Raw genomic sequence first — 26,426 nt, 5'->3', positions numbered from 1 at the left:
ACATAGGAAACACTGTATATCAGCACAAATCCAATAAAAGTAAAATCAAACCAACAGTGACATTTTCCTAGTGACAGAGAAATGTGGTACATGCTGCAATGAACTCACTTGCCTGGGGACCCGTGGTGACCATCAGCCTGCAGACATGATGCATGATGCTGAGTGTTTGACTTGCAAGTGTGCTGCTAGAGATGCTTTTTGCTATTCCTGACTGAAGCCAAAACATTGTTTTAAGAATAATTTACAACAATGTATTCTGGTTGATGCATTTATATCCTGTAGTGTCTTCTTTCCATGAAACTCAGACTGTGCGTTTTATGTAATATAGGACTCATTAAAGCCAAGCATTGTCAGTTAAGAAAGTGTTCTCCTTGCACAAAATAGTAAAATGGGCTTTTGATGCAAGTGAATTCATATATAGACTTGGGTGCTATAAACTGAGCCTTGTATATGCAAACTACTAAAAATTTCATACAAATGCTAGAGAATGTACCATCCAGCTATGTTTGGACTCTAGAGATATTCATATTTAGCTTTCTATGGTGAATATGTTTCTTGACAACCTGGTAAAATACAAGATAATAAAGAGACACAAAATGTAGCTAATGTTCATTGGCAACATATTTCTATGTATGTTATTGTCACAACTGAATTAAATTATATTAAAAAAAAAAGCTTGCTAGTAGGTTTAAATTATTACTTAAATCATGAATTATGTCTGTTAAAAAGTCTAATCAGACTTTTCAGAAAATCTATATTATTCTGTTTTCAGATGGATTGGCTGCAGTGGTAATCAAGAGAAGAAGAAAACCATAATATAGTCCACTTGAAACCTGGGGAAAGAGAAAAGGTAAAAGACCTTTAATTCACTAGTTGCAACTTTTTGGTTGTTTCTTTGGGAAACCATGTCATTACTGATGAATGGATTCTCTGATAATGTTGAATAATCAATTCCTATTTATTATAAACCCACAAGGAAAGAAAATTATTTCTTTTAATCAAAAAGAAAAAATGAGATGGTATAATACAACATTCAAAGAGGCTAGTAAATACTATAGCTGAGTTAAACTACTTGTTATGATTGACAATAATGGCTTTTATTCTTGAGACAAGGCTAACATTACCTTGGCTGAAATGTGTGTTAGGATTATATGGTAGAAAGTTGTTTTATTATTAAAACTTAATTAGGCACGAGAACCATTCATTGGTGAATTTGGATGGCAAATTTTATCCTTGGCGACTTCTGCTTTTTGGGTTTTCCAGTGGGTTTCTGTCCCATGCACTCAGGGAGCAGGTAAGGACCAGATGCGGGTCAGGAATAGGAGTCTGGTGACGCACTGGGCTCTCCTCAGGGACATTCTGGGTTTTACGATCACCTGCTTATGTGTTACCTTTTTGGTTACTTGTTTGTGCTGTGGTAGTCATTGGACTCTTTGTTGCTGAGGTCTTGGTTTTTCTAGGTGTGTTTTGGAAACCTGGGATCCTTATAAATTTATTTAAGATGGATTGAAAAGCAAGGAAAGAAGAAATAGAAAATATTATTTAGAGGCAATATTCTTAGCTGGTGATGCCATTCCTAACCCAGCTAACGATGGAGTTACACTGTCCTTAGGTTTCTGCCATATGTTGCTCCTGTCTTTTGCTCATACATCTGCAAACTTAGCAAATAGCCCAGAAATTTCAGTGGAAGCTGTAACAACCCTGTAGTGCTTCTTAGACCGGTTCAAGGCTTCTCAGCAGAGCAGACAAAATTGTATTTTCTGATCCAAGCCTGAGGGCTGGAAGCACAAGCGAGACAGAGGATGGTTCAGGGGGGAGGTCTGAAAAACTGGGTCACTGACTCACGCTCCCTGGGGAGGCTGGAGGGAGCCGGGAGGCTGTGACTGCTCTCCAGCCTCGGAGAAACCTGTGTTTGTCCACTTTGTTTGGGCCAGGAGCTGCCCTTTTGTAAGTAGGTGAAAACTATCTGTCCACCGTTAAAGTTCAGTCTTGGTTGCTATTGTCTTGGGGTGACTGAAGCCAGGCAGCTTCTGTAGAGATGCTAGTCTTTTCCCATTTTTTAGCAGCTGTCTCTGGTGTTTTGTTGTGTGTGCCCAGTCTCTGAATTGTTCCACCATTCTCTGTTTTCAGCCTTTTTGAGTTGAAGCATCTTTTCTTCATAGTATTTATTGTCTTGCTGAGACAGGGAACATCCCTTAAGAGGTTTAGGATGCCAGACGTACATGATGGCAAATCTTCCTGCTGCTGTGGAATGTTAGCAGTGCAGTGGTGGATGCTGGCTGATATGTAGTGTTGCTGCCCACAGCCAGGAAAAAGATCATCCAAAAGGTAACAAAAATGTTCTTCTTTTCTCAAGTGGACTTCCTGAAGGTCTGAAAATGATCACTTTTTTATGTTCCTTCTCTATTGGACATGTACTCTTCCCAGGGCTTGCATTCAAATTTTAAGTCTTGCAACATACTTATAGGTGAAAATGATTATTTTCATACCTTCTATCTCTGAGCAGGTGAATATGTTAGCCCCTTTAGGAATATTTTACATATTTTTCTCTTTCTGAATCATGTTTGTAATGCACTTCAATGAGCAAGGTTTCCCAGTGTTAGCTGCATAGGGATTTATGCAGAATTTAAGATTTAAAAGTATTTATTTTTTTTAGCATCCTCTTGTTGCTCTCATGGCTTGATATGTAATGGCTCACAAAGGAGACCAGGTGCAAAGTGTCCATAGACAGCAGGTGGAGTTTGGGCTCTCAAATCCACAGGGAAATGTTCTGTTATCCCCTGTTAGCATAAGAAGTTTCATGGCTGATATAAAGTAACACAAGGGTTCAGATGACAATCAGATTCACATATGCTGTTTCTAGAAAGACAAATTGCAAAGGACTCTTGAAGATGCTAAACTTGCGCTGTAGTTGCCTATAACGTGATTTTGAAACTGGAGCGAAGAGAATAGCAGAGCGAGCTATTAAAATTCAGTTTTACAACCGGCAGAAAAGGTAGCGTGAGCTGACTTCCACTGGCATTTGCTTCTGCTCTCTTTTGTTCTTGTTTTGCTTAATTAAAGAGCACAAATCTAACCTGAAAATGTCTGTACAAGTACAGCATACCTCTATTTCCAGGGTTTATCTGCAGTAATGTTAAGATAGAAGATTTTTTCTTTATTATTATCTTTTTTGCAGGCAACTTTTATCTAATAAATATAATGAAGGCAGCGAGGCAGCTGTGTGTTTCAGTTTTCAGATGGTGCCGGGCATGATTAACATAGAAGCAGGCAGTAAGGATTAAACGACAAACTCAAATCACTTTCAGGCTCTTCCTCAGGGCACTGTTTATTAATTCAAACAGCAACAAAAAAAAAGAAACTCACAAGGCAACACAAAATGAAGCATCATTCCTCAACCAACACAGCTGCTGGCTGCCTCCCTCGCTTGCCTGGGACTGGTTCCAGGAGTCACCTTCCCCTGCTAACCCTGGCAAAGTAGGAAAAAGCTGGCTCCCTGCACAAGATGGGCTGGAAGAAGGGTCACTGGGTTTTGTAAAAGTCAGGCCATGTTACATATACAGTTAATACGAGGGTTTGTGGAAGGTGGGGATTCAGGGTTGGGTGCTCAGGAACACACCCTGCATTGCTCTTAGGGGCAGGTGTCTTACTGTTGACCCTTGAAGCAACGTAAGACAGCTCCTCTCTGAGCTTAGGCAGTAATCTATATCCTAGAGGCAAGGCCATGTGGGTGACTCCTTGAATTTCCTTTTACATGGTGTTGTTGTTTCTGTATCAAATCTTCTGCATTCTGTAGATGAATATCATGAATTTGGTCAGTGAACGTTAATCATGACTGTGTCCCTTTAACAAATGTAATGATATATAACTAGGCCCACAGTAAGTAATTACTTGGACTCTCTTACTAATTAATTAGCTGAGGATGTTTATGGTCTGTTCAGCACAAGAACAACTGGCATTATCCATTAAAAAAAAAGAGCATTTGCAGAAACGTTCCCAGTGTAAAGTGTGTTATCTTAATGCTTCATTTCAAGAACAAATGTTAATACATTTTTTTTTCTGTTGAAATAACTTAATTCCAGCCCCTCTGGTTCATAGACAAGTCATTCATTTACTCCAAGTAAATATTCCAAAGTCTTCCATTATGAAATCGTAGAAATTAGAGGTGAAAATGATGTGTTTATTCCTGCAGCCCAGTCCTTTTCCCTCACAGAGTTGGTTCTCCTAGAATACATGCTGATTTTTGATACTACAGAATAGCCTCCCCCGGGAGTTACACAAATTGTGTTAAATTCCGACATTACTGAAATCAGAACTTCTGTTTTTATTGAGTGATGATTTCATATAACAGATATCAACTCTGCTGTTAAGTATGGCAAGCAGAAGAACTGGAAATTCTCCTTACTTTGGCTTAGTGATGCAGTGGGGTGGATGATCAGATCTTCCCAGTGGAAATTCCTCTAGGTGTGGAAAAGCAGTACAATTGTATGTCTGTGTGTCCTGCTGTTGTAACATCCATGGCAATAAGTCGATCCTCTGAGCCACAGAATCTGCTCTCAATATCAGTGCTTAGAAAAAAAAAAAAAAAACATGTAACATTTACTAGTCATATTTCCTAGATGAACAATGGAATAGAGGATTGCTCAAAAATATTATTACTGATTTCTGTTGGTTTGGCTCTCCCAAAGGCTGGGATGATGAAGGTCTGTGCCTTAACTGAGGCATGAGGCTTCATGAGTTACACTGACCCAAGCTCTCAGGGAAGCAGGAGGGAGGGTAAAGGTGACGGTAGAAGGGAAGAAATGAATGGTGGCGATAAAACAGTAAGTAAGTGTCCTTTCATTTAACAAGTGCCAAGGTACTGTGGAGGCTGGGGCAAGTGCTCGTTGGGTACTTTCTGGAGAGCTGTGGCTTGGGAGCTTGTGTGGAGTGCTCAGGAAGGGCTGGAGTAGGGTAGCAGGAACACAAATGAGTACCACCAAAGTTCATGGGTCGCTTGGACCTCAGTCTAACAATCCTTGCAAGGATTTTCTTGTGTCACCTCTCCCTCAGTTGCTACATAATCCCTGAAGTGTTTTTATTTTGAGTGCACAGTGCCACAAAACCTGATTTTAACGGGTGAAGTGCTACCAGCAGTCGCTCTGTTACCTCCCATGTGCTGACAGTGGCTCTGAACGTGGCTGGCTGGTTAGTGGGTCTTTGCATGAGGTCATTCGCATATTCCAAAGGTTAAAGGGAAAAATTTCCGGGTCATTCAAGCCTTTGCTTGTTTGAATGTGTCTGCCTGGACTTGATAAAATAACAGCAATTAGTATCATCTTTCTGAGAAACAGGAGTGATCTTATCAAATTTTGGGAGTAGGTTAATGCTAATGCATGATATTTATATGGCTTTGCATTGAAGAACTTCAATTTGCAGCATGAATAGTTCAATTTCTATTTAGGGTACAACTCCAAAGGAAGTATAATTACAGTTAAGGGGTGTCGCAGAACTGGTGAAGCATGAGGTTAAGAAAACACAGGAGATATTTTGTGAACACATTTTAGGGTTATGCCTTCCTAAATATAGAGGAGGCATAACTAAATAAGAAACAACTTACCAATTGGTTTGGGCATTTCACCTCTTGAAAAATGAATGAATAAATAATGATGCTCTTGACTTTGTTCACTTGATTTTTGAAATATCCACCTCTGCTAGAGCCAGCACATATGAGACTATCCAATCTCCCCAAAATATACATAATTAGTTGCACCTATATCAGAATCTCTTTTACATCTGTCGTGTTTGAGCTATTTTTGTTAATGAGAAGGTTATTCAGTACCTTGTCAAAGCATACATAAATCTGCTTGGTGGCAGTACTTATAATTCATTTGAAGTGGATAAAATTGATATTCATTTAATATGGACAAAATTTGAAGATGCCTATTTTTCTTCACCTTTCCAGTTTGTTTTCCCTTGCACAGCATGAATAGTTCGTAGTGACCGTGATTGTCCCCCATACACACCTGTTTAATCATACTTTTTCTTCTTTAATCCACCCATTTACAGCAATCTTTGCTTTTAGCAAAATATTGAGATGCAATCAGGCAAAGCTGTCAGATTGTTCTGTGTCTGAATGCAAGATGCTGATTACTGTTGCCACTGTTAGCTGAATAACACTATTAAAGGCTTTTATGAAGTATTTGCATTGCTTGTTCATACAAATATAAAATCATGGCAACACCACGGTGAGAAAGGAAACAATGCTCATCTTGTGACACATTTCTTCCAACACAAGACAGCAACAATAATCTGTGGAAAATATCTGTATACACAGCACATTTGACAGTGTCTTTTGGTTTGTTAATTGCTAAATTGTTTAAACAGCAACACTCTCCATTGCATGCAGATTGTCGAACAGCTCTCAGCAAAGAGGGCAGAGTTGGTAGGGATGTGCATATCCTTGCCTCTATGGGATGTCCACACTGCTGGTGCTCTCCTGGAGGATAGGGAAGGAAATTGGACCTACAAATATGAGGTAGAAAATAGGGTAGTGGATTGTGTCATTGCAGAAGGTTTGTCTGTGGGACAATGTGCCTACTGTTCTGTTAAGGTTTATTACCACTGGATAAATCTGCAAGGAAGACAATGCAATGTTGGCTTAGAAAATACGGTCTTTGGAGGTGCTGAGTGAGGGAGCAATTCCAGAGAAATATCACCAAGCTAGGAGGTTTTCTACCTGAGGCAAAGAAGAAGGGTCTTGGTTTGTCTTGCAAGACAGTAACGCCTCGAGTTCTCCTTGCAGTCAGCTGCAGCTGTAAACGTAATGTAAATAAAAACACTTGCAAATGGCCAGGAAGCCTGTGTGGTGGTGCTGAGGCACATCTGCTTGCGTCCTCTGTCACTTTGGTATTGTTGTATTGTTTCTTGTATTCCCCCATAGCAATTATGCCACTATTACAAAAGAAAGTATCCCATTGTTTTAGTAAGAGTCATTCATGATAAGCTTGATTACAAAGCCGTTCAGCAGCCAGAACTCAGCAGAGCACAGAAATCTCTTGCTGCAGCCTCATCCATGGCAGCAGGGAATGCCATAGCAGTATGGCCAAGGTCTGCAGTGGCAACACACGTGAAGAGTAACTGCATGAAATAGCGATGTTAGAAACAGCACAAAACCAGAATCCTTGTAGTGACCTGCTGATGCCCCTTGGCACCTGTCTAAAAAGTGTCTGTGTTACGGTAATACACTTGGGTGAAAATTGTCTGCCTTGTCTTATGTGCTTTATTGCTTGCAAATATCATTCTGAAATACTTGCTGGTGCATTTCTATTGTTTAATAGCCACTTAATAAGATCGGATAAAGATTTTACATTTTGGCTTTTGCTTTCAATTTGACAGGCACTTTGCAGTGCAGTAATGGCTCTAGTAATCAGTTTTCAGTGTCGCGTGACTGAGAGTACTGTGAGTGTGTCTGCTCTTGTCCAGCCATAATCTGAAGTTATAAACACTTCTTCCCATACAATTCAAGAAATTGCCTTTGTACTTCTCACTTTAATTTGTGCCAGTTACAGATGTAGGACTTTCAAGGAACCATGTTGATCAAGAGTAATTTAATACCTGGTTATTTTTGCAAGCTTTATAATATAATGATTTATCCTATGCTTTAATAGTACCTGTTTTCATTCTTACTACTTTGTGTCTTTTGGCTGATAAATATTTAGAATAGAATAGAAATAATTTTGAACTAGCACCCAGTTATATCTTCTATGCTCTAATAAGAGCTGAAAATATGACAAAATAACTTCAACTGACCTGAAAGCAAATATAATGAGAATATGGAATGAAATAGTTCCATTGTCAATGCAGGGCAATCCATAGTCGATGTGTGTTTCCCTTTGAAATGTGTTAGAGCCACTGAGCTCACTTTATAAAGGATCTGCTCCTTTTGAAGTTCCCAACCTAGAGCAAGAGTTGCAGACCTGAGGGTCCTGGCTTCTGCTTTGGAATCTGCCATGAAAACATGATGCCTATGCTGTGCATGCACCTTTTCCACTTGGCCCCTGTTTCCCACCCATCGCCTATTTGATGATAATTAAAGCAGAATGAAATGTTCTCACAAAAATTCCATAAAAATTACATATACTCAAATTGGCCAAATATTCAGTAATTTCACTCTGGTTAGGCCATATCAGCCCATTTCTATCTGCCAGTTTCAATTAATCCATTGCTGAAATGCTTAAAGCATGCAAATGTCTCTGCTGCCTCCTGTCTCTCCGCTTGGCACATGAGAGTATGATGGGCTGAAGACTCTTGTCATCCCCTTCTGATGTGGTTTGCCAACAGATGGCCACAGGTCTTTGAGGACAACCCTGTTGTTGCTACTTTCAGCATCAACATGAAATTTCAGCACTGTCTGGGAGGGGAACGTGACACAAACCTGAGCTGGTTTCCGTCCTCAGACATTCTTTTATCAATTAGCAAAACCGATGAAGGATTTGACACAGCCTTGGGAGTGTCTGTGTCCCGCAGGATGCGATTTGCTGCGCATACTGATGATGATCAGATCCACAGGATATTGGGGGATATAGAAGTTGAATTTACGGTACAATTTTTTCATATTGGGTAGGTAGTTTTTCCTTTATTCTGGAAAGGATGGAGTGCAAACCCTGATGCTTTCAGGAGGCACAGTTATGCATAGTATATTAGGTAAACATCTCAAGTAGAAGCAAACCTTTTCAAACCTTCACTCAGGCAACATTTACCGAGTAGTGTCTTCAGTTCAGTATCGTGTAAGTGCTGGTTGGTAACCAAATGATGGTTTGGGGGAGTGCTGCTTTAATTAATGTGATCAGTATTTCACAGTGTAAGATATAGCACCCACGCTGCTAAATGGAGCAAGTGCCAACACTGGGGTTGGTCAGGACTTGGCTTCCAAGGTGTGTCAGTGACTCACTTCCCCATCACTGACCCCATCACATTTGCCTTTCTCACTGCAGACCCTGTCATGAGCCCCAAGATGAGTAAATTGTACGATTCATCGAAGGAGAGATTGTAGCAGTGCACAGTGCAAGACTGAGGGTTGTCAGCTGAGGCCATGCTCTTGTAAACAGTCAGGAGTGAGAAAAGAGTAAGGAGAAATCGTCTTGTTAAAATAAAATGTTTGGAGAGTGCTGAGACAAGAGGTGTACTGAAGCTTGGCTTCATGCACGCTCCATCACAAGATGGATATGTCAGTATTTGTCTGCTTTGCACAACCCTGGCTTGTGGCTCTCAGCCATGTCCAAATGGTGAGAAACACACAGCACTTCAAGAGTGGTCATCCCGAATGTAAAGGAGCTGGAAACAATTCTGTTGGTGCTCAGATTGACATTTTAAAACAGATTCAGAGCCTTAGTTTCGGCCTTTATCATCCTCCTATTGAGCGCACACAGTTCACCAGTCTTAGAGTCATGTCTGGCCATATTCTTATACCCTCTAGGTACCTTCAGCAGCCCCTGGTAGGAAGCGTGCTTTGGTGTTTTGGCCACCTTCATTCCCCTGTTCACCATATGCTGTCACAGATTTATTAAGGATTACATCTGCATAATCACCAACCTGCTTTATTTCATCAGCTGTTCCAGTTGGCAGCACCAGGTGCTTTCCCCAGTCTTCCTGCTTTTTTCCCTTTTGGTTTTGATCACAGCCCACAAAACAAATGGTCCTCCTCTGACCACCTAAATGGCTGCCATTTTCTTATTACCATATGGCTCATCCCTCAGTGGATCGTACAGTGCTCTCATATCGCCTAGCCAACAAGCTTTGCTGCCTGACGTTCCTCACAGATTCAGGGCTGTTTGTGGTTATTGTTTGTGTGACTTCTTGTAAGACAAAGTGAGCTCGGTGTTGTGCCCTTCCCTGAGACTTCTGCATGCTTCATCTTCACATAAATAAGCCTTTTATTAGTCCATACATCTGTCCTTTTAGTGAAATGGGATGGGGCTTGCCAACAAATGAGGAAAAGCTGGTTTTACTTTTTAAATTAACATTTCTGCCTTCAAAATAAAATAATATGTTAACTTGATGACCTGTTGACTGTCTCTTAGTAGAAAGAAGCTTTTGTTAATGTCCAGGTAGTGGTCATGTAAGGATTGCAATAATAGCCCCAACCTGAATTTATATCACAGATTTTGATGTGTTTTGGGATTGTTTTTATGTTTTTTTTTTCTTTATTTAGAACGCAAGGTCCTTGGAAGCCATCTGGGACCTACTGTGTTGTTTACCATAGAGATAATACAGTGATACATTTTAAACTGCTTTTTAATGTGTTTTCTGGCAAATTATCTGTTGCTGTGCTAGGTGTGAAATCATCTTAAGGGGGACAAGTGGTATTGGCATTTGTGCAGGCTTGTTGTTTCTAACTAACATTTGCATTAGATTACAATGGTAAATGCTGTCTTCAGTGAAGAAACATTTTGCATGTTCTCAATGGTATTTTAAAATGGAGTATTGCTAGTCTGAATATGAGTCAGCTGAAATTACAGAAAATGTTTCCTTTAAAATACCATCTGAATAGAAACAGCTGTCATATCACACATAACCTGAAACAAAGCCTAGCACGAAACTTGCTTGGCATGTAATAACCCTAGTATTAGAATCTATAATGTTTTAATTTCTTCCTTGGAATATCTTTTGTGCACTTGGCATAGTGCATTTGCATATGAATGGGAAAAGCAAAATTATATTCCTAGGTTCATGCAAAGAAGCTAATTTCTAATGCTATCAATAGGGGAACTTCATTTTTATTTCTAGCATCATTGTATCAGGCTAAAACTCTTCTTATTGCCATCAGTATGTTTGTCAGATGAAGTTCTGAGATCATCTAAATATTTTATGAAGTTCAATGAACAGTGAAAATAATCTTGTTAAGACCTGTTTCACTAGTAGATTAATCAGTACTATAGTTTCTCTTTCTTATAGGAAGTTATTACTATTCAACTTAGCTTATGGTCATCTTTATATATATATATATATATATATAAACTAAATATGAAGAATCATTCTCTATATGTATAGAGTCTGTACTTAGTTTTATATGGTAAACAAATGTGGGGGAAAAGGTCAGAAATGGTATTTTACATTGGTCCATTTTGATGCTATGGAATAATATGAAATACCATTTTTAGAAGGGCGATTGAAATGAAATCTTGAGTGTATTTGAAATCAAAATGATCTGAAGGCACAGCAAACACACAAGACATTTTATTTATTGCAAAGAAGTTTCACAAAGAGGGAAGATAAGAGTGACTGGGTAAGCAAGCAGCTTTTAGATAGCAGATAAAACTGTAAAATGAAAGCAGTAGAGTGAAGGACAGAAAATATTATACGTCTATTCTCTGAGCTATATTATCCATTTCATGAACGGTGAAGCAGCAGGCTGACTTCCTCACCTCTCCTGCTGGCAATGTAAAATGAGCTACTGTATTTAGTCAAATTGTCACTTTAGATTAATGATTTCAAGAAACTCAGCACTGAAATATAATCAATGTGCTGAAACCTTATCCTGAAAGGGGAGAGATGGCTTATAGTAAAAACTGAGTGGAATATTCAGAGCAACCCTTACTTCATAACATTTAGGGCTGGCACAGGAGATAGATGAAGAGCATCATAACCTCATGCTGCTCTTACTGGAGGCCTCATTCTTGTCAAAATGAGGCTGTGTTTGGGTCTTTAAAAACGTGTGAATGATGAGCTGCACTAAAGGCAATTTGCCGCTAATATTTTTGTGTTTTCCTTTCAGCGTGGTGAGGATTTCAAAATTCAAAACCCAAGGGTAAAATGCAACCTAAAGAAAGAGGGAATGCAGATTAGATGTAACCCATTACTCTGTGTTCATTGTCATTAAACAAGCTCAGAAAAACGTGCTTTGAAGCCTATATAGATCTTTTTGCACTAAAGCAGTTGGGCTTTACTAGGGTTTATTAAGCAGTCAGGATGAGCCACATGCTTCTGAACTTGGCGTGCAAATTGAAAACCTCGTTTTGGGGTTAAAAGAATGAATCCAATGAAAAAAATAGTTCTGGGAAATAATAGGGAAATGTTTTAAGAATTTTTCTTGTTCCTGACTTACTGCATGGTACCTGTGTGGTGCAGGGGATTGTGATCATCAGGCAACCTGATATAGTGTATTGATTCAGGAGCTACAGTCAATACAAAGAAAAAGGATGCATCAAAGATGGAGGGGGAGCCTTTCAGTATTGACTCTCTTGTTTCTGATGGCCCAAGTGTCAGAGTTGATTCTGGAAGAAGTTTAATTTCCTTTGCCCTCTAGGTATTCTCTTAAATAAAGAAAATAGTGTAGCAGGAATTGCATCAAGACCAGTGAAGATTCCCCAGGTACTTTTGTCTTGTAAAATCTCAGGAAGATTTTACACAAGATTTTGGGCTATGTAACAGGTTTTGGGCTATGTAACAGGTTCTGAGCTATATAATAAGCATACTAATCTGTGGCCATTGCAGTAACTCTAAGATGTCCTATTTGTCAGCAGCTATCTGGAGTAGAGGGAGAAGGATACCCAGGTGGAGGTGCATAACATGAATAACACGAGGTCTGGGAGTGCTTCCGATGTAGGATAGGATTCAATTAATGCTGATTAAAACATTTGGGAATCTTTCCAGATACACGGATCCTCATTCATACAAAAACTAGACAGAAAAGAGTAAAAACAAAAGCAAACAATAACAACAAAACAAACAGGTGTAGCATAATTTAAATACACTGAAGGAAGGGAAATGAAAGTGTAAGTACCAGTTCATTTGTCCTGAGTGTCTGATAGCACAGCGGTTTCTGAAAGACATGGAAATTGCCGTATTGCTGTGCCTACTAATAGGGTGCAAAATGTTGGAACGCAGTTGTGGCATCTTTGAATTCCCATCAAATTGCTAGCATTACTTAAACATCCATTCTCATGACTGCATTTATTGTCCAGTGGTGGCTTGCTTGCCTTTCACTGTGTGAGAATCTCAGTCCTAAAATCAAATCATGTTTACTTTGCTTTTTTCTCCTTGGTCAAGGATCACAATCCTTTTCATACTGAGTATTTTGGTACTTAACCAATTAAAACTCCCCTTCTCTATCTAGTAATCTACCTTCCTGTCCTTTCATCCTTTCAGTCCACTGCTCAAGTATTACAGATCTAGAAGACTTTAAAGGTTTTGTATTACTTCCTTTATACTTTCCCAGAACTGCCTAGAGGTTTGATTTTTTTTTTTTATATTTTCTTTTATTTTAAATATTCTTCCCTGTCCAAGACCTCTTGTGATAGTACCAGCCCAAGGATATTGCTTGCTGTTGAGTTGTAACACCCCAGGCTTAAAGATGTTGCTCATGCTTTTGCTGCTCATGATGTTGTTACAGAAAGGGCAGTTTGTGCCTGCTGCACCAAAATGATACATTTGAATCTGAAATCAGGGATTTTGCAGTACCCAGAGAAACTTGGATCTCCTTTGGTTTTCATATTTATTTTAAATTCATTTCAAAAACATAGAATAGTTAGTGGGCCATATCTGTGGAGCAGTAACCATGTTTGTTGATTAAAGGGTTGTTGTTTGATCAAAAGCATTCATAACAATTACAATCAAGATAACATCTTTAATTCCTCAAACACCTTGTAGGCAGAAGGTTCCTCAAGCCCATGGCAAAAATATACACTGTACAAAAGAATTGTTTTATCTTCACTGACTTACTATTGCCTCAGGGCTATGATGCAGCAGTTGTTTCAACTGAGTATGAGTTAATCAATGCTGTGCTGTAGATAGATTTTATTTGGATTTTTCCTAGGATGTGTGTTAACGGTATTTTTTCATTTGTATAAAAGGCTTCAGCAGCACAAGAAGCAGATTGATCTTGCCTGAGCTCTCACTTGGGAAGAGAGCATCCTGTTGCCCCTTTTTGTGGCATTGTCTCTTAGCTGTTAATATACCTGCATCTATTGTGCTCCTTTCCTTGTTCTTTCTGTCTGGCTGGCATTTCAGCATGCGTGGGTACTAATCTATACATGTAGGGACAATATATTACGGATGGAAGAATTGTCTGTATATACTAACAAAAATCTCTTCAGTTCACAAAGGTTTTTTTTTCAGTAATGTAGCTGTTTACTTCATCCTAAAAAAAAAAAAATCAACTACAGAGAAACTACAGCTTCTCAATAGTGGGGAGGCTAGGCCCAGAAATTTAATTTGTATTGCATTTAAACAACATTTAAAATAACCAAAAGCAGTATTGGATCTCTTCCACTGAGAGTTTAGCAGAAAAAAAATAATTTAAAAACATGTAGAAAGGAAGGGGAATCTGTGCTTAAGTGGCATTCACTAAGGGGATGCTATTGTTCTCTGACATATCCTATTGTTATACAAAGATAACATCCTTCATCAAGTACATGATCTTTTCATGAATATTCTGATTCAGAATCAGGCTTTTATTAAAGAAGATAGGAATAAACGTATCAACAGAGAGGGATTTTCCCATGCTCAGGCAGAGCTGGAATTTATAATTCTGTAGTATAGTAATGGCTTGTGGTTCAGGTTTGTGCTCAACTGCTATGAAATGAAAATGGACATGTGGGGTCCATCCAGTACCATCAGAAACATAATGGAAAAAAGGAATAAATGCCTAGTGGATCACCACTTTATGTATGAGGAAAGAGCAGCCTCATGTGCTGCTGCAGGGTTTATACTAAATGGAGAAGTAAAAAAAAAAAAAAGTATTAAACACTGGCAGGTGATGAGAACTTCATAGTTTAGAAATATGCACTTGAACAAATGATCTGTCCATGTTAATCATGGGTATTCTTGCATCCCAAAATTAATGACATCCATAGTGAATAATATTATCTAGCCTAAAATAATTCCATACTCTATCAAAAACAGCTGTCTTCTCATTTCTTGAAAGTTGAAAACACCTTACCTTGATTCTTTTATTTCAGGTTTTAGTTTTTATTTCAGGTTTCAGCTTTTATTTCCATGTGTTTCAGATACTTATGCTCCAGGGGTTAAAGAAACGGAGTTGGAAACTCTTCTGTACAAACTAATACATTATAGGCACTTCTAGTGTCCCTTCACTGACCTCAACAGCAATCATGTAGGCACATTTTCTGTTCAAGTAACAAGTGTTGTAATTCACATACTTTGTGAATTAATTCAGCTTCGATAAGCAGAAATTGCTAAATGGTGTCAAGTTATGAGTAGAAGTTTTATGAAGCAAGATCTTTCCCCCTAGAGATGAGGCTAACAAGTCATCTGGTCTATTTCAAGGAAAAATACATAAAACCTGGTAGGCCTCATAAGACTTTGTATTCACAAAATCATCTTATCATTGTCTAATTTTCACATCAGGACCAAAGTATGCTAAGCATGTCTCAAAAACTATACTGTCATGCAGTAAATTTTGCAAAACACGTTAGTTTTATACTTGCTGCTACATTGGTTTGTTACTTGCATACCAGATAAATGTCATTTTCTATATAATAAGGATTTCAAAAAGCAGTCAGTCCTCATTTTAGTATGATGATACCATACAAATGTCTGGCTTTTCATTTTTTTGGTGCGTGGCTTCAGAGAACATATAACTTCTTGTCTTTTTTCCAGTTGCAATGCAATCAGTTTTGTAGTTATAACAAGTTCCAGTTCTGTACGTGACTGATTTTAGTTAATAAAATCCTTATTGCTACCTTTTCCTGTAAGGGACTGTTGGACATAGTCAGAATTTTATCATCAGAGCTGCACATATTTTTATAATGGATTCCATTACGGAGAACAACTTAACACAATGCAATGCAAATCCTGATCAGTGCTCTCCTTTGGTGTCACCACCAGCACAGTTTGTTAGAAATGGGGACGAGGACAGGCTGATTAAAAACAAAATAGGGCACTGTCCTTGTTGAGCTATCTGAACTTTGTCTTTCTTTTTCAGCTCTTCAGCTCATTTCCATTTCATTTACTTGCTCTAGCACTCTGATTTTTTCTCCAGTGCTTCACATATTGACCACTTCCCTCCTGCCTTCTCTGACCTCGTTCTTCTACACAGAGACTTTTACAGGTAGGTGAGGATTTTGAGTACCTCAAGGATAGCTTTTTATGAAGTGATTGTGATCTGACTGTGTATCTAAGTTGAAGGAGTTTATACACAAGCTGTCCCAAAAGATGCACTGGATAATGTTTCTTACATAAAAGAAAGTAGAAAGCAAGGTGAGGAAATTGGTGGTTCAAGCCAATAAATGCTTTCTATTGTGTTTGTTATTGTACTTTAGGGTTAGGAACTCCAGAGGTCTTCAGTGAAATATTGGAAAGGAATACAGTATCCAGATAAGGAACCTCTGTAAAACCCTGTCATTACAAACTCTGAGTCACAGAGATTTTCATTTATGGTTAGTTGTCTAAGAAGAAATGAGCCCTAGGTAAAACAGACCATTAATTTCATCAGCTTACCACAAATTCGTGCTAGTCCTAATATGGTAGATGTAAAAATCAGTAATATGACTATGGCTTTGCACAGTGGCTGCTTATGAGCTCCCGAGAGGCTGCTTGAACCACCTTTGCCATACTGCAGAATCTCTCAGCAATCATATTTTCACTTTATTTCTGTCAACAGAAAATCTGAGACCCACTAAATTCAGCTGAGGACATAGCTTATTCAGTAGTCTGGCCACCAAATGTATTTGTTGTCTCTTTTGTTTTCTTCTCTTTTTATCTTTTCTAAGCCTTTTTTGAATGATAAATGGCTGCTGTAATTAGCTATTCAGCAAAGGTAAGAACTTGAGCTCTAGCAGCTACTGAAATTCTTTAATACATGTACATTTAGGCTGAATGTGATTTATGTACCATAGAATGGTTACTAAAAAACCTCCTATTTCATGAGAAAGGAAACATTCTTTTTATTTCAATTGAAAACATTTTTTTCTTGTGTTTTACAAAATGTAACTAATTTCTTTTACACTTTCATTGATTGGATTTTGCAATTCAAAACATCCTTTACCCATACACTAGTATGTATTAAAGTTAAACAATTCATCTGAAATGAGATGCTTCACACTCAATTATATCTAAATTTCTCATCTACAACTCTTGATTTCAATCTTTGGTGTCTGTACAGCTATTGAGGCTGAAACAATGTAGAAAGAAAACACTGTTATTTTCAATTTGTAGCAATTATACTCAGAGTGAGGCAGATGTGTTTTTCAGCTTTTGCACATGGAAAAAGGCAGGCGACGTGGAAAGGTTGGCTGATTTCTGTTATACCTGCCACTATCCCCCTAAGTATGCACATAAGGTCTGAAAAACAGCTCCTCTGGAAGACAGCAGTGCTCAAAGATGCTTAAGATCACTTAAGCATTACCATAGCTAGGCCTTGAGTCTGCGCTTATGATGAATGATTAATTGGGAGAGCTTTCTTGAACTGGGGCCATAAGTAGGTGCCTAAACTTTTTTGTTTTAATTTAAATGTGGTGAAGTCAGTGGTATTATGTACATGTATCCTTTGAGGTAGATTAGCAAGATATCAAGAGCATTAGTGCAGCCTGGATGCCCCTACTCCCAGGACACACCTCCCATGCCCAAGAATAGTAAAACATCATACCCAGATCTTATTAGTACAGAATCTGGAATTAAGCACCCACCAAAATCCTCCCTACCATTGAATAGTTGTACACTAGAGCTGAAATCCTCAGGACAATGTTGGGAAGTTATAAGTGTATGTTTGCCTGAATTGGAAGGTGTGTAGCCAAAACCTAATTCATTGTTTCAATAAATAATACAGATTTTTCATCATTTTAGAGCTTCTCATGGAATGCTGTTTTAGCACCCGTCCTGGGCATCCCTAGAGTCCTGAGCCCTAGAGACAGTGAAAATGTGAACCCAGATCCAGGTCTTTTTTATTCCTAGCTCCTCTTGGGATGGTTAATGGAGGCTTGTAGCACCTTGTGAAGAAAGCTGATAGTCTGCACTTCCAAGATGAGTGCTCATACAATCTCTGATTTGTTCTGTTTCATTGTTATGCCTAAGGAGGTAGTACCAGCTCAGGACTTTCTACAGAATATTTTGTTATGGTTTGGAATAGCTGTGTCCCTTAAAGAGTGTGTTTAAAAGTGTCCGAAACTTTAATTTGTGTTTGCTGTGGTTGTAACTTAAAAACTGCATGGAAATTGAAAAGATGATGAAAGCAACCTAGACTGGATCTAATGAGCTAGATTCTGGAATAAAACAGAGGACACTACATAAACCATAATGTGCCTGATCTTATGCCTATTGTAAAGCAGTTGTTCCATTGTTGACTTTTTTATTATAACTGGTATTCTAGTTAATAAAGTTCTTATATATAACATAGGACTTAATAAAGTTCTGGAGCACATTATATGGATTTTTTTCTCTGATTTTTTTTTCCCCCACAAGATATAACAAGAATGTTATTTTGTCCAAATAGCATTTAATGTGACATTTGTGAATGACCTTGGAGCAGGGCCTAGAAACTACAACCTTCTGCGCTTAGTGATGTCAGCCTGCAGAGCTGTGCTCCATGCTGTTCTCTCTGGCTCTGTGAACATTTCTAGTCTAAGAAGTAGAACAGCTCTGAGAGAAGAAACAGAGCAAATGTCATCATTGGATGTTATGGCCTCACAGTGGGAAGGTGTGCTTGCAAAATAAAGGTGATAGAGAGATTATTTAGAGCATAGGAGAAAGGCCAAAATGACAAGACTGACTGCAAAGTTCAGGACTTCTTTAGGTCCCACCTTACACCTAGGGTCCTTTCTGAGAGGAACATGTGTCTGAGTTGGCATCAGGAGATGGAGCTGGATACAATTCACTATCTCCTGGGTGAGTGCTTTGGCTGCTGTGTTCCTGGGGAGGGGACAGGGAGGCTCTGACTTTCCCAACTCCATTGTGAGTCTGTGCCCAGTCTCTAGGAGAGTTGATAAAAGAGCTCAGGCCATGCCTTTAGCAGAACGCTAGCCTGTATTGGACAGTCTGGTCAAGTCCATGCTCCAGGAATAACCTCTTGCCTGCTTTAAAGCAGAGCTAGTCAAAAACAGATTCTGCAGCAAATTACTCCTTGTTGGGGTCTGTAGAGAGAGACAGTGCTAGAGACAACACAAGACATTGAGCCACCTTGACCTTCACACCACTCATATCTACGTGGGCTGAGGGTGAAGGCCCCTGAAAGGTCAAGGACAGGACAGCCTTTTCCAATTTGTGGTGTTTTCCCTTTTTCCCTTTTTCCCTTTCCCTCTAGACACCTGGAGTCTTGCCTGGCTGCTTTTGCTGCAAGTCAGCTTACCTTTCTACCAAGAGACTCCTTGATTTATAATGTTGCATTTCTTTTCTCATTTGTCATCTTCTATCCCTCCTGCCTTCTCATCATTAGTTTGGCCAGCTGGTTTTTGGTTTGGTTGCCACCCACACAGAACTTAAATTTGAAACAAACAACAAAAAAAATCAGCAGTGTTGCCTATGATGAGAGATATCCAAGAGTGTGTCCTTTAAAATAGAAAGTTACTTAATTCTGTCATCTCTGTGCTGTTAATCCTCTCCTGTCACCCTTGTAAACTGTAGTTCAGGATGGGAGATGGCAAAGATGAGCTGTGCAGTCAAAACATAGTTTGCAGACTGACACAGATTTACAAAGAGTTCATATATTGTACACTGGTTCCCAAGACATGGAAACTGCACGATCAATTTTTGCTAGTTATTTGGATGCTCATTATGAAGACAACTGTGACCATCTACAAGTCATTTTGTGATTACATTTCTTTTTGAATATAACTATAATGTAACATAGGCTATTAAATTAAGCACTGGAAATAGTAGAGTTAGCTATGTTTAGATTTAATTCATACATTTAGTGGTCCAAAATCAGAGTTTCACAGAAGTAAAGTCCTGCTGAGCACAATTAAGCTGCATTCTGTTATAGGATGCTGTCAGCAAAATAAAATGAAGACTAAGATAAAGTATACAGAAGCTGCAATGTACTAATAAATTGAATACCTGCTAATTTACCTGCAGCTTATTTGTTCATCAGTTATTCTGAAGATATATAGGTAAAGGAATTAGGCTAGGGAAAACACATTATTAACTTCGTTTTCAGATGCTCAGGCTTTGTGTCTATTTGTAAAGCTAGTGCTTCAACTCCATGCAGTGTGAAAGGCAATTGTACTATCTAATACCTGTAAAACGCAGAGAGGAATCAAGTTTTAAATTGCATTACAGAAATACTAATAGAGTTTTCAGTTTCTTTAATCATGGTATTTGGAGGAAGATAAATGCTGATAATGTACAGATCAAGTCTTTTTAAACGGATTGGCTTTCTGCAGAATTTCCAGTTTGGATGTTGCAGATTTCCCAGTAGTTAACACGTTTTCTGGCTGTTAAAAAAAAAAAGAAAAAAAAAAAAAGAAAAAAAGAATTAAAAAGAGATCCTGCACAGTTGCATCATATCTAACATGCTCCAAATTAAAAAAAAATATATCCAAATTTTATGTGTGTTATTTAAAGTTTGAAATTTCCAGGGACATTCCCACACAATAGATTTATCCCTGTCTGAGTCCTGGGAGTACAGATTTTTGCATGTTGTTAATAGGATGCAGTGGTTGGGTTTTGTGGGGAATGTGAAGTATATTCTGAAGTATATATTTAATCATTCAGATGTTCAATTCTGATAGCATTTCATTGCTATAAATAAGTTCATGAACATTGTGGGTGACCTAGCATTGCACAAAATAAACATGTAAGTTTTCATAAATATAATTTGCAGATCCCCCAAATTCAAAGTACAATTTCTGCCACACATTATTAAAAAAAAAAACACAACACACTCAAAAACAACAAACAAACCAAAACACTAAGTTGTTTAGGCTCATAATTTACTGGGACTTTTCCTGGTAAAGGCTGAAGTAGAAGTAGTTTACTCCATTGTTGCATCTTATTCTTGGATGTATTTATATATACTCCTTTGCTTGGTCTTATTTAAAGATCTGCAGTCTAGCAGAAGGCTATGAGAAGACATTCTGTTAAGGTCTATCTCATCTCCAGCAACACCCACGAAAATAACGGTTGTGAAGGAAACAAGCATTTCATGTGCTTGCTTCAAATTCCTTCATTTTGGATGAACATGTTTTTCTTGGGACTTGCTTTGCTGTCACAGATGGAATGCAGAATACAGTATTATTGCATCCATCATAAAATCAAAAATTTTGCACTATTTTAAAACCATAAGTCTCATGAATATTGGCAAACAAATTTTGAACGGGAAAATAAATCTCATTCAAAGTGGGAAAATGTTAAGATACCCCTCACTTCATCAATGAAAGGTCTTAGGTGCAAAGGTTAAAATGGTAACTCAGCAAACTATACAAATATTTTCTATGTACAGAAATGTATGTTTTTCAGCTACGCTTATTAAAATGAAAGCTTATATGCTTGCTTAATAAAGTAAGGGTGTTTTTCTGAATAAAAGTTAAAATAAGAAAGGAAACTCATCAGCCAGCCTGCACTGAGGCTTCCACCAGATCTCCTATCACCTGCCTATTACCTGGTGTTATGGGAAAGAAAATTATGAAAACAAAAGCTGTCATGTTTTTATTATGAGTTTAAGGTGTGACCAGGCATTGCTGGTACTTTGATGAAAACATCTGCTTCCTGAGTGCCTGATTACGTGCATGTCTTTGAAGAGTAGGTGTTGTGGCTTTTGGGTCTCACGTCTGTTGTGGAGTAGTGCTCTGCTCTGTCACATGCCATGCAACAAAAACCCAAAGGATAAATCTTTACACGTTATTATTTTTTATTAGCATCTTTGTGCTTTTTCAAAACAGAAAAAAGATTTCCTCCTCACAGCGCCGGTAACCTGTATTGATCCAAGTACGGTAAAAAGCGGGGTCTGGAATAAACAAGGTGGTGCCAAATGGCCACTGCATGAGTCTTGGCAACGGGGGGAAGTGGTGTGGAGGGAAGCAAAAGGCTTCTCCTCCTTCAGCTGAATGAGGCATTGGTGTCCTCCTTGTCTCTCCCAAGCCCAGAGCTCTGGGGCTGGGACAAAGTTAGGTGGCCTCCCCAGAAGGCTGGCAGAACAGCAGGCAGCCAAATGTGCTTGAGAGGCATGAGGACAAAAGGGAACAACACAGCCTTGCCTCGTGGTAGCAGACGCATGTTGTATGTGATTTGCAGTGTCCAATTAAGAAAGTATAACTTCTATGCTGCATAAAAATTGAAAGCAGCTGATTCTTATGTGTAATCTGTGAAGGTGTCTGTCAGACTGTTTTAAAAACAGCACACTGCAAATTGGAATTTACCAAACTAGCAAAATGCCTTCAGGGGAATTTTGATGAGCCTTTAGAAGAAAGGGCACTGTCAGATAATTTAAGCAACTCTGAGAAAACATGCTGCAAATGCTTTTCTTCTTCTTGTCTCTCGGGGGGGTGTGAGGACGGGCGCCATTTTCCTGCCACCAGGTCCGCAGCTGCCAGTGCAGCGCCACTGAGGCTGGTGCTCCTGGCTGCTGTGGGAGAGAACAGTTGATCTACACAGCAACCCTGAGGTGTTTTTTGCTGTTTTATCAACCCTGTCCCACAACATCTTCCCTTTTGCCTCACATGTATAGCGCCAAAACACGAATTTTGTTCTATTGATCTCATTCCCACATCCCAATCATGGGGCAGCTGCCTGCACTATATGGCCCTCAGGCTGGGGCTGATCTTGGGGCTGCAGCTCCTCGTGCTGCGGCTTCTGCAACTCCAAGCTGTGCTGGTCTGTTCCCCCACGGTGCTGGGACATGCCTCACCTTCCTTTCCAGCTCCAGCTTGCAGGTCCCTGGCAGAAGCTGTCTTCTACTGATGTTTAAGCCAATGTCCGTGTGGGCAGTGCAGGCACTGGAGTCGGTAAGTTAAACCCAGTACAGGGCTTTCAGCTGCAGAGATGGTGGTGGATATAATTTTTGTTGTGCCTATTGGGAACACAATTTTACTAGAAATACAACTGATACTTTGCAATATTTAGTGCTGGTTTTAACAAAGAGTTATGTGAAAGTTGAAATAAAACCTATAGTTTATATGTCCCTATTTAACAGAAAATACGTACAAGCTGCTTTTATATTTGGACATATCCCTTTCACTGGCATCACACCTTATCTAACAAAGCACAGTTTCTTACGTTTTTATGAACTAAAGATTACTGCTACTCTCAGGAGAAACTGAAATCTGACACAGTGAAATCTTTTTGCCATTATCATAAAATCCAAGGTGTCTGAATAAAAGAAATCTGTTGGCTCTTTTGTCCTTTGGTTTCAGTGGACCTTAAATACAAACATTTAAGACCTTGAAGCAGAGAAAGGCTTAATACCAACATTTTATTTTCCCCACCCTTAAAACAAACAAAAACAAACAAACAAAAAGCCCAAGTATTTTTAGGGACTAAAATTAGATTTACTAGACACTAATAGTATATTTCAGGTTTTCATTTTCCTTTTTTTTCCCTCATGATCACTGCCATCCTTTTTTTTATTTCTTCAGTTTCTCAAAGTTTTGAAAGAGATCCCTGAACTGTTTGGTACTTCCAAACTATTTCTTTAATGTTTTATTGCTGTGTATCACTGATATTTAATGATCTGCATATGGCCATGTTGAAGAGTTTATTCCCATGAGTTTTATCAATGATTGTATAGGCAATATATCCATGAATTCTTAATTTTCAATATTTTCCTAATTTTCCTTTTTGAAATACCAATATTTACAATTAGATAAATACTACTGTTTCATTAAGATATATGTATATATTTATTTGTATGTTTCTGTCTCTGCGGGTAGACCTGGAAATATTTTCTTATTCCTCTTAAAACTAAGCATTCTTTCATTCTGCATTCTTGTATCCTTTATCTTTCTGTTGCAAGCCTGTAACTGAATGTATAGGCTGCCTCAGGTACAGACTGCTCTCATATAACCCACTTGACTGCTCAGCATAAATGAGATTTTTAATGGTCTGGTTACTTGTCATTAATTGGCTCAGACAGGCTTGAATTTTATCACACATCTTGACCTTTATTGAACCAACAACTTTCACAAATATAAAGGTCAGCAAATTCTGGCCTTAGCACCTCTTTATAGAATTACTTTGATCACATATGCCAAAATCCAAATCTCTGGTCTCTGAAAGTGCTTCCATAAATACACCTAATCTAGCACCTGAATGGAGCTGAAACATTAAAATATACTTTACATTACCAGGTTTCAGTAATTCAAGCTTCTCTGACACCAGTCTGCTTCAGTCTTTGAGAGGGAAAAACCAATCCACAAAACTTAAAAACAACCTAATTTCAAGAATTACTACTGTAAAAAAAAATCAGCCTTTGGATCCTATTGCCTTTAGGACGGCTTTTTAAAGGCTGTTTATGGTGGTTACACCAGGAGTAGTTCAGGGCTGCAGAGAATGGAGGCAAGGAGCAGCATTGTTGTTGCTGGGAGCCACCAGCATGCTGCCTAGCCAAAGCTTACCTCTTCATCTTAATGTGTCTTTTTGTCTATTCACAACCTGAGCATGATGTGACTCGAGTAATGCTTGGTTAACTTGTGCGTCTGTCCTTTAAAGCATAGAGTAAAGTGTTAGCAGCAGCGTTGTATATAGTAAAAACATTGTATGGACAGGTATGGACTTCCCTTCCACACAGAATAAGCAATGCTTACTGAATCTTAGAATCATAAAATTATCCTATATAAATCCTTAATCCTTATCATATATAAATATGAGCAGTATTCATGAGGTTACTGTGTCTGTGGAATTCAGGATATGAATGAAAAATTATCTGCAGTCTGTAAATCAGTGTCTTATATATTGATTTTTATATGTTCTATATGAAAGCAGTCAGGTTGAGCCTGTGCTTCTAAGTTCCTGTGTTTTTGTCTCTGAGACAACACTTAGCATATTTAGGTTCAATAGAGGAAGAGTTAAAAAAAAATACCGCAACAAAAAAACTCATTTTTATCACAAGAAAGTTAAGAAAGCTTATTTGTGGAGCAGCCCTTCTATTTGCAAGTGTGATTCATGGCCTGCTTGTGCTCTCTGTAACCTTTTTGTGAATGTAGGGCACTGTTGTCTACCCATGTGTGCTGCTCCCCTAGTCCTATGGGTCCATAGCTATTAATAGTCCTTATTTCTGAGCTTTCTTGAACTGTGCTCTTCTTTCCCTGTAGTTCATTTGTCCTAGGTGTTTATGTCTTGTAGATTTGACTTTTGTGAGTTGTAGTTGGGGTCAGACACTCTCCTGTGTCAATATTCTCTGAAATCTGCTAGGGTAGGAAGAGTACAATTTACAGTTGTGCTTGTAAATGGCAGAAGCAAATATACTAATGAACCTGACATATGGCATTACGTGAGAAAATTCTCAGTGGCATTGCCCTTGATTTTAGCTGCAGTCCTTTAAAGCTGCTCAAACTGCATGAATCTTTGGGCACGGCTCATGCTTGTAAATAAGTGAAATATTTTATATACACAATTTCAGATGTCCCTCTTTAATTTTATGAGTAAAAGTAAGTGATAGTCTGCCCAGAGTAAGCAAGACATTGAAAGTTACAAAACGTTTAAGGTGGAAAGCTAGAGAATGACAGTAATTCAAAACTCCTATATTTATTAGGACGGCTTCTCTTGTTTTTTGGTGCACTGAGCCCCAGGTACAAAGGCTGAAGGACAATACGTGTGAAGTAACCTCAAGGTCTATGAGGGACAGAGAGATTTTGTGACAAGTGCAAACAGTCTGCTTCTTTTTGTTATGCGTATAAGTACTATGTATCTTAAAAATATTGAAAATCTAAAACTTTCTATGCTTTCAGTGCAAGATTACAAATCAGAGTTTGGAAGCCCCATGATACTAAATATTGTTGGCCTAGCTGTCAGATTTTGAGATAAATATGAATGGGATATTTTTAAGTACAGATGCTCTATATGCTCAGCTTAACAAGACTATATTCTTTCGTCAGTGTGAGACGTCTTCTGTTCTTCTATGATGAACAAGAAGATTCAAGAAATAAAGTGTCAGTATTGTGGGCTGAGGAACTTTGAAGGACTTGTCAACTTCATGTACTTTTAGCCATGGAAAGGCAGCACTAAAGTGTCCAGAGAAACTGTGAGTCTAGCCTGAACTGTTTACTGTTCAGTTTTAATGGTGGAGTGGTTAATTGTCCTGCTTTGCTATTTAATGCTCTAAACAAGCCATCTAATTTGGGCACTTTTGTCATTGACAGAATCCTTCTAAAGGTCTTTCATTTTAGAGTTTTTACTCTAATACTTAATGCTTTGAGGCAGCTGCCTTCTAGTGATGCTGTAATACTTAATGCTGTCTCGGTTATTGATACTTCCATGTCTAGTATATTTTCCACTCAATCTCTATTACTTTAACATCAGAAAACTCTCAAGAAACTATGAAACATACTTCTGCTTCTAAA

At 38.5% G+C, this 26,426-nt stretch overlaps 1 long non-coding RNA gene across 1 annotated transcript in view; it reads left to right on the top strand.

Annotated features, from left to right (window-relative positions):
- The window catches only part of LOC308177100, a 179,329-nt gene that overhangs the window by 98,572 nt on the left and 54,331 nt on the right, over positions 1-26,426 (top strand). The window contains exon 2 of the long non-coding RNA XR_013938870.1: positions 773-850. This is a non-coding gene — a long non-coding RNA (uncharacterized lncRNA). The remainder of the gene's footprint in view (positions 1-772; positions 851-26,426) is intronic.

Source organism: Anser brachyrhynchus (assembly GCF_964034855.1).
Source record: "Anser brachyrhynchus genome assembly, chromosome: 13".
NCBI lineage: Eukaryota > Metazoa > Chordata > Aves > Anseriformes > Anatidae > Anser > Anser brachyrhynchus.
The sequence above is the reverse complement of the archived record's forward strand: the minus strand, read 5'-3'. Positions and strand labels throughout refer to the sequence as shown.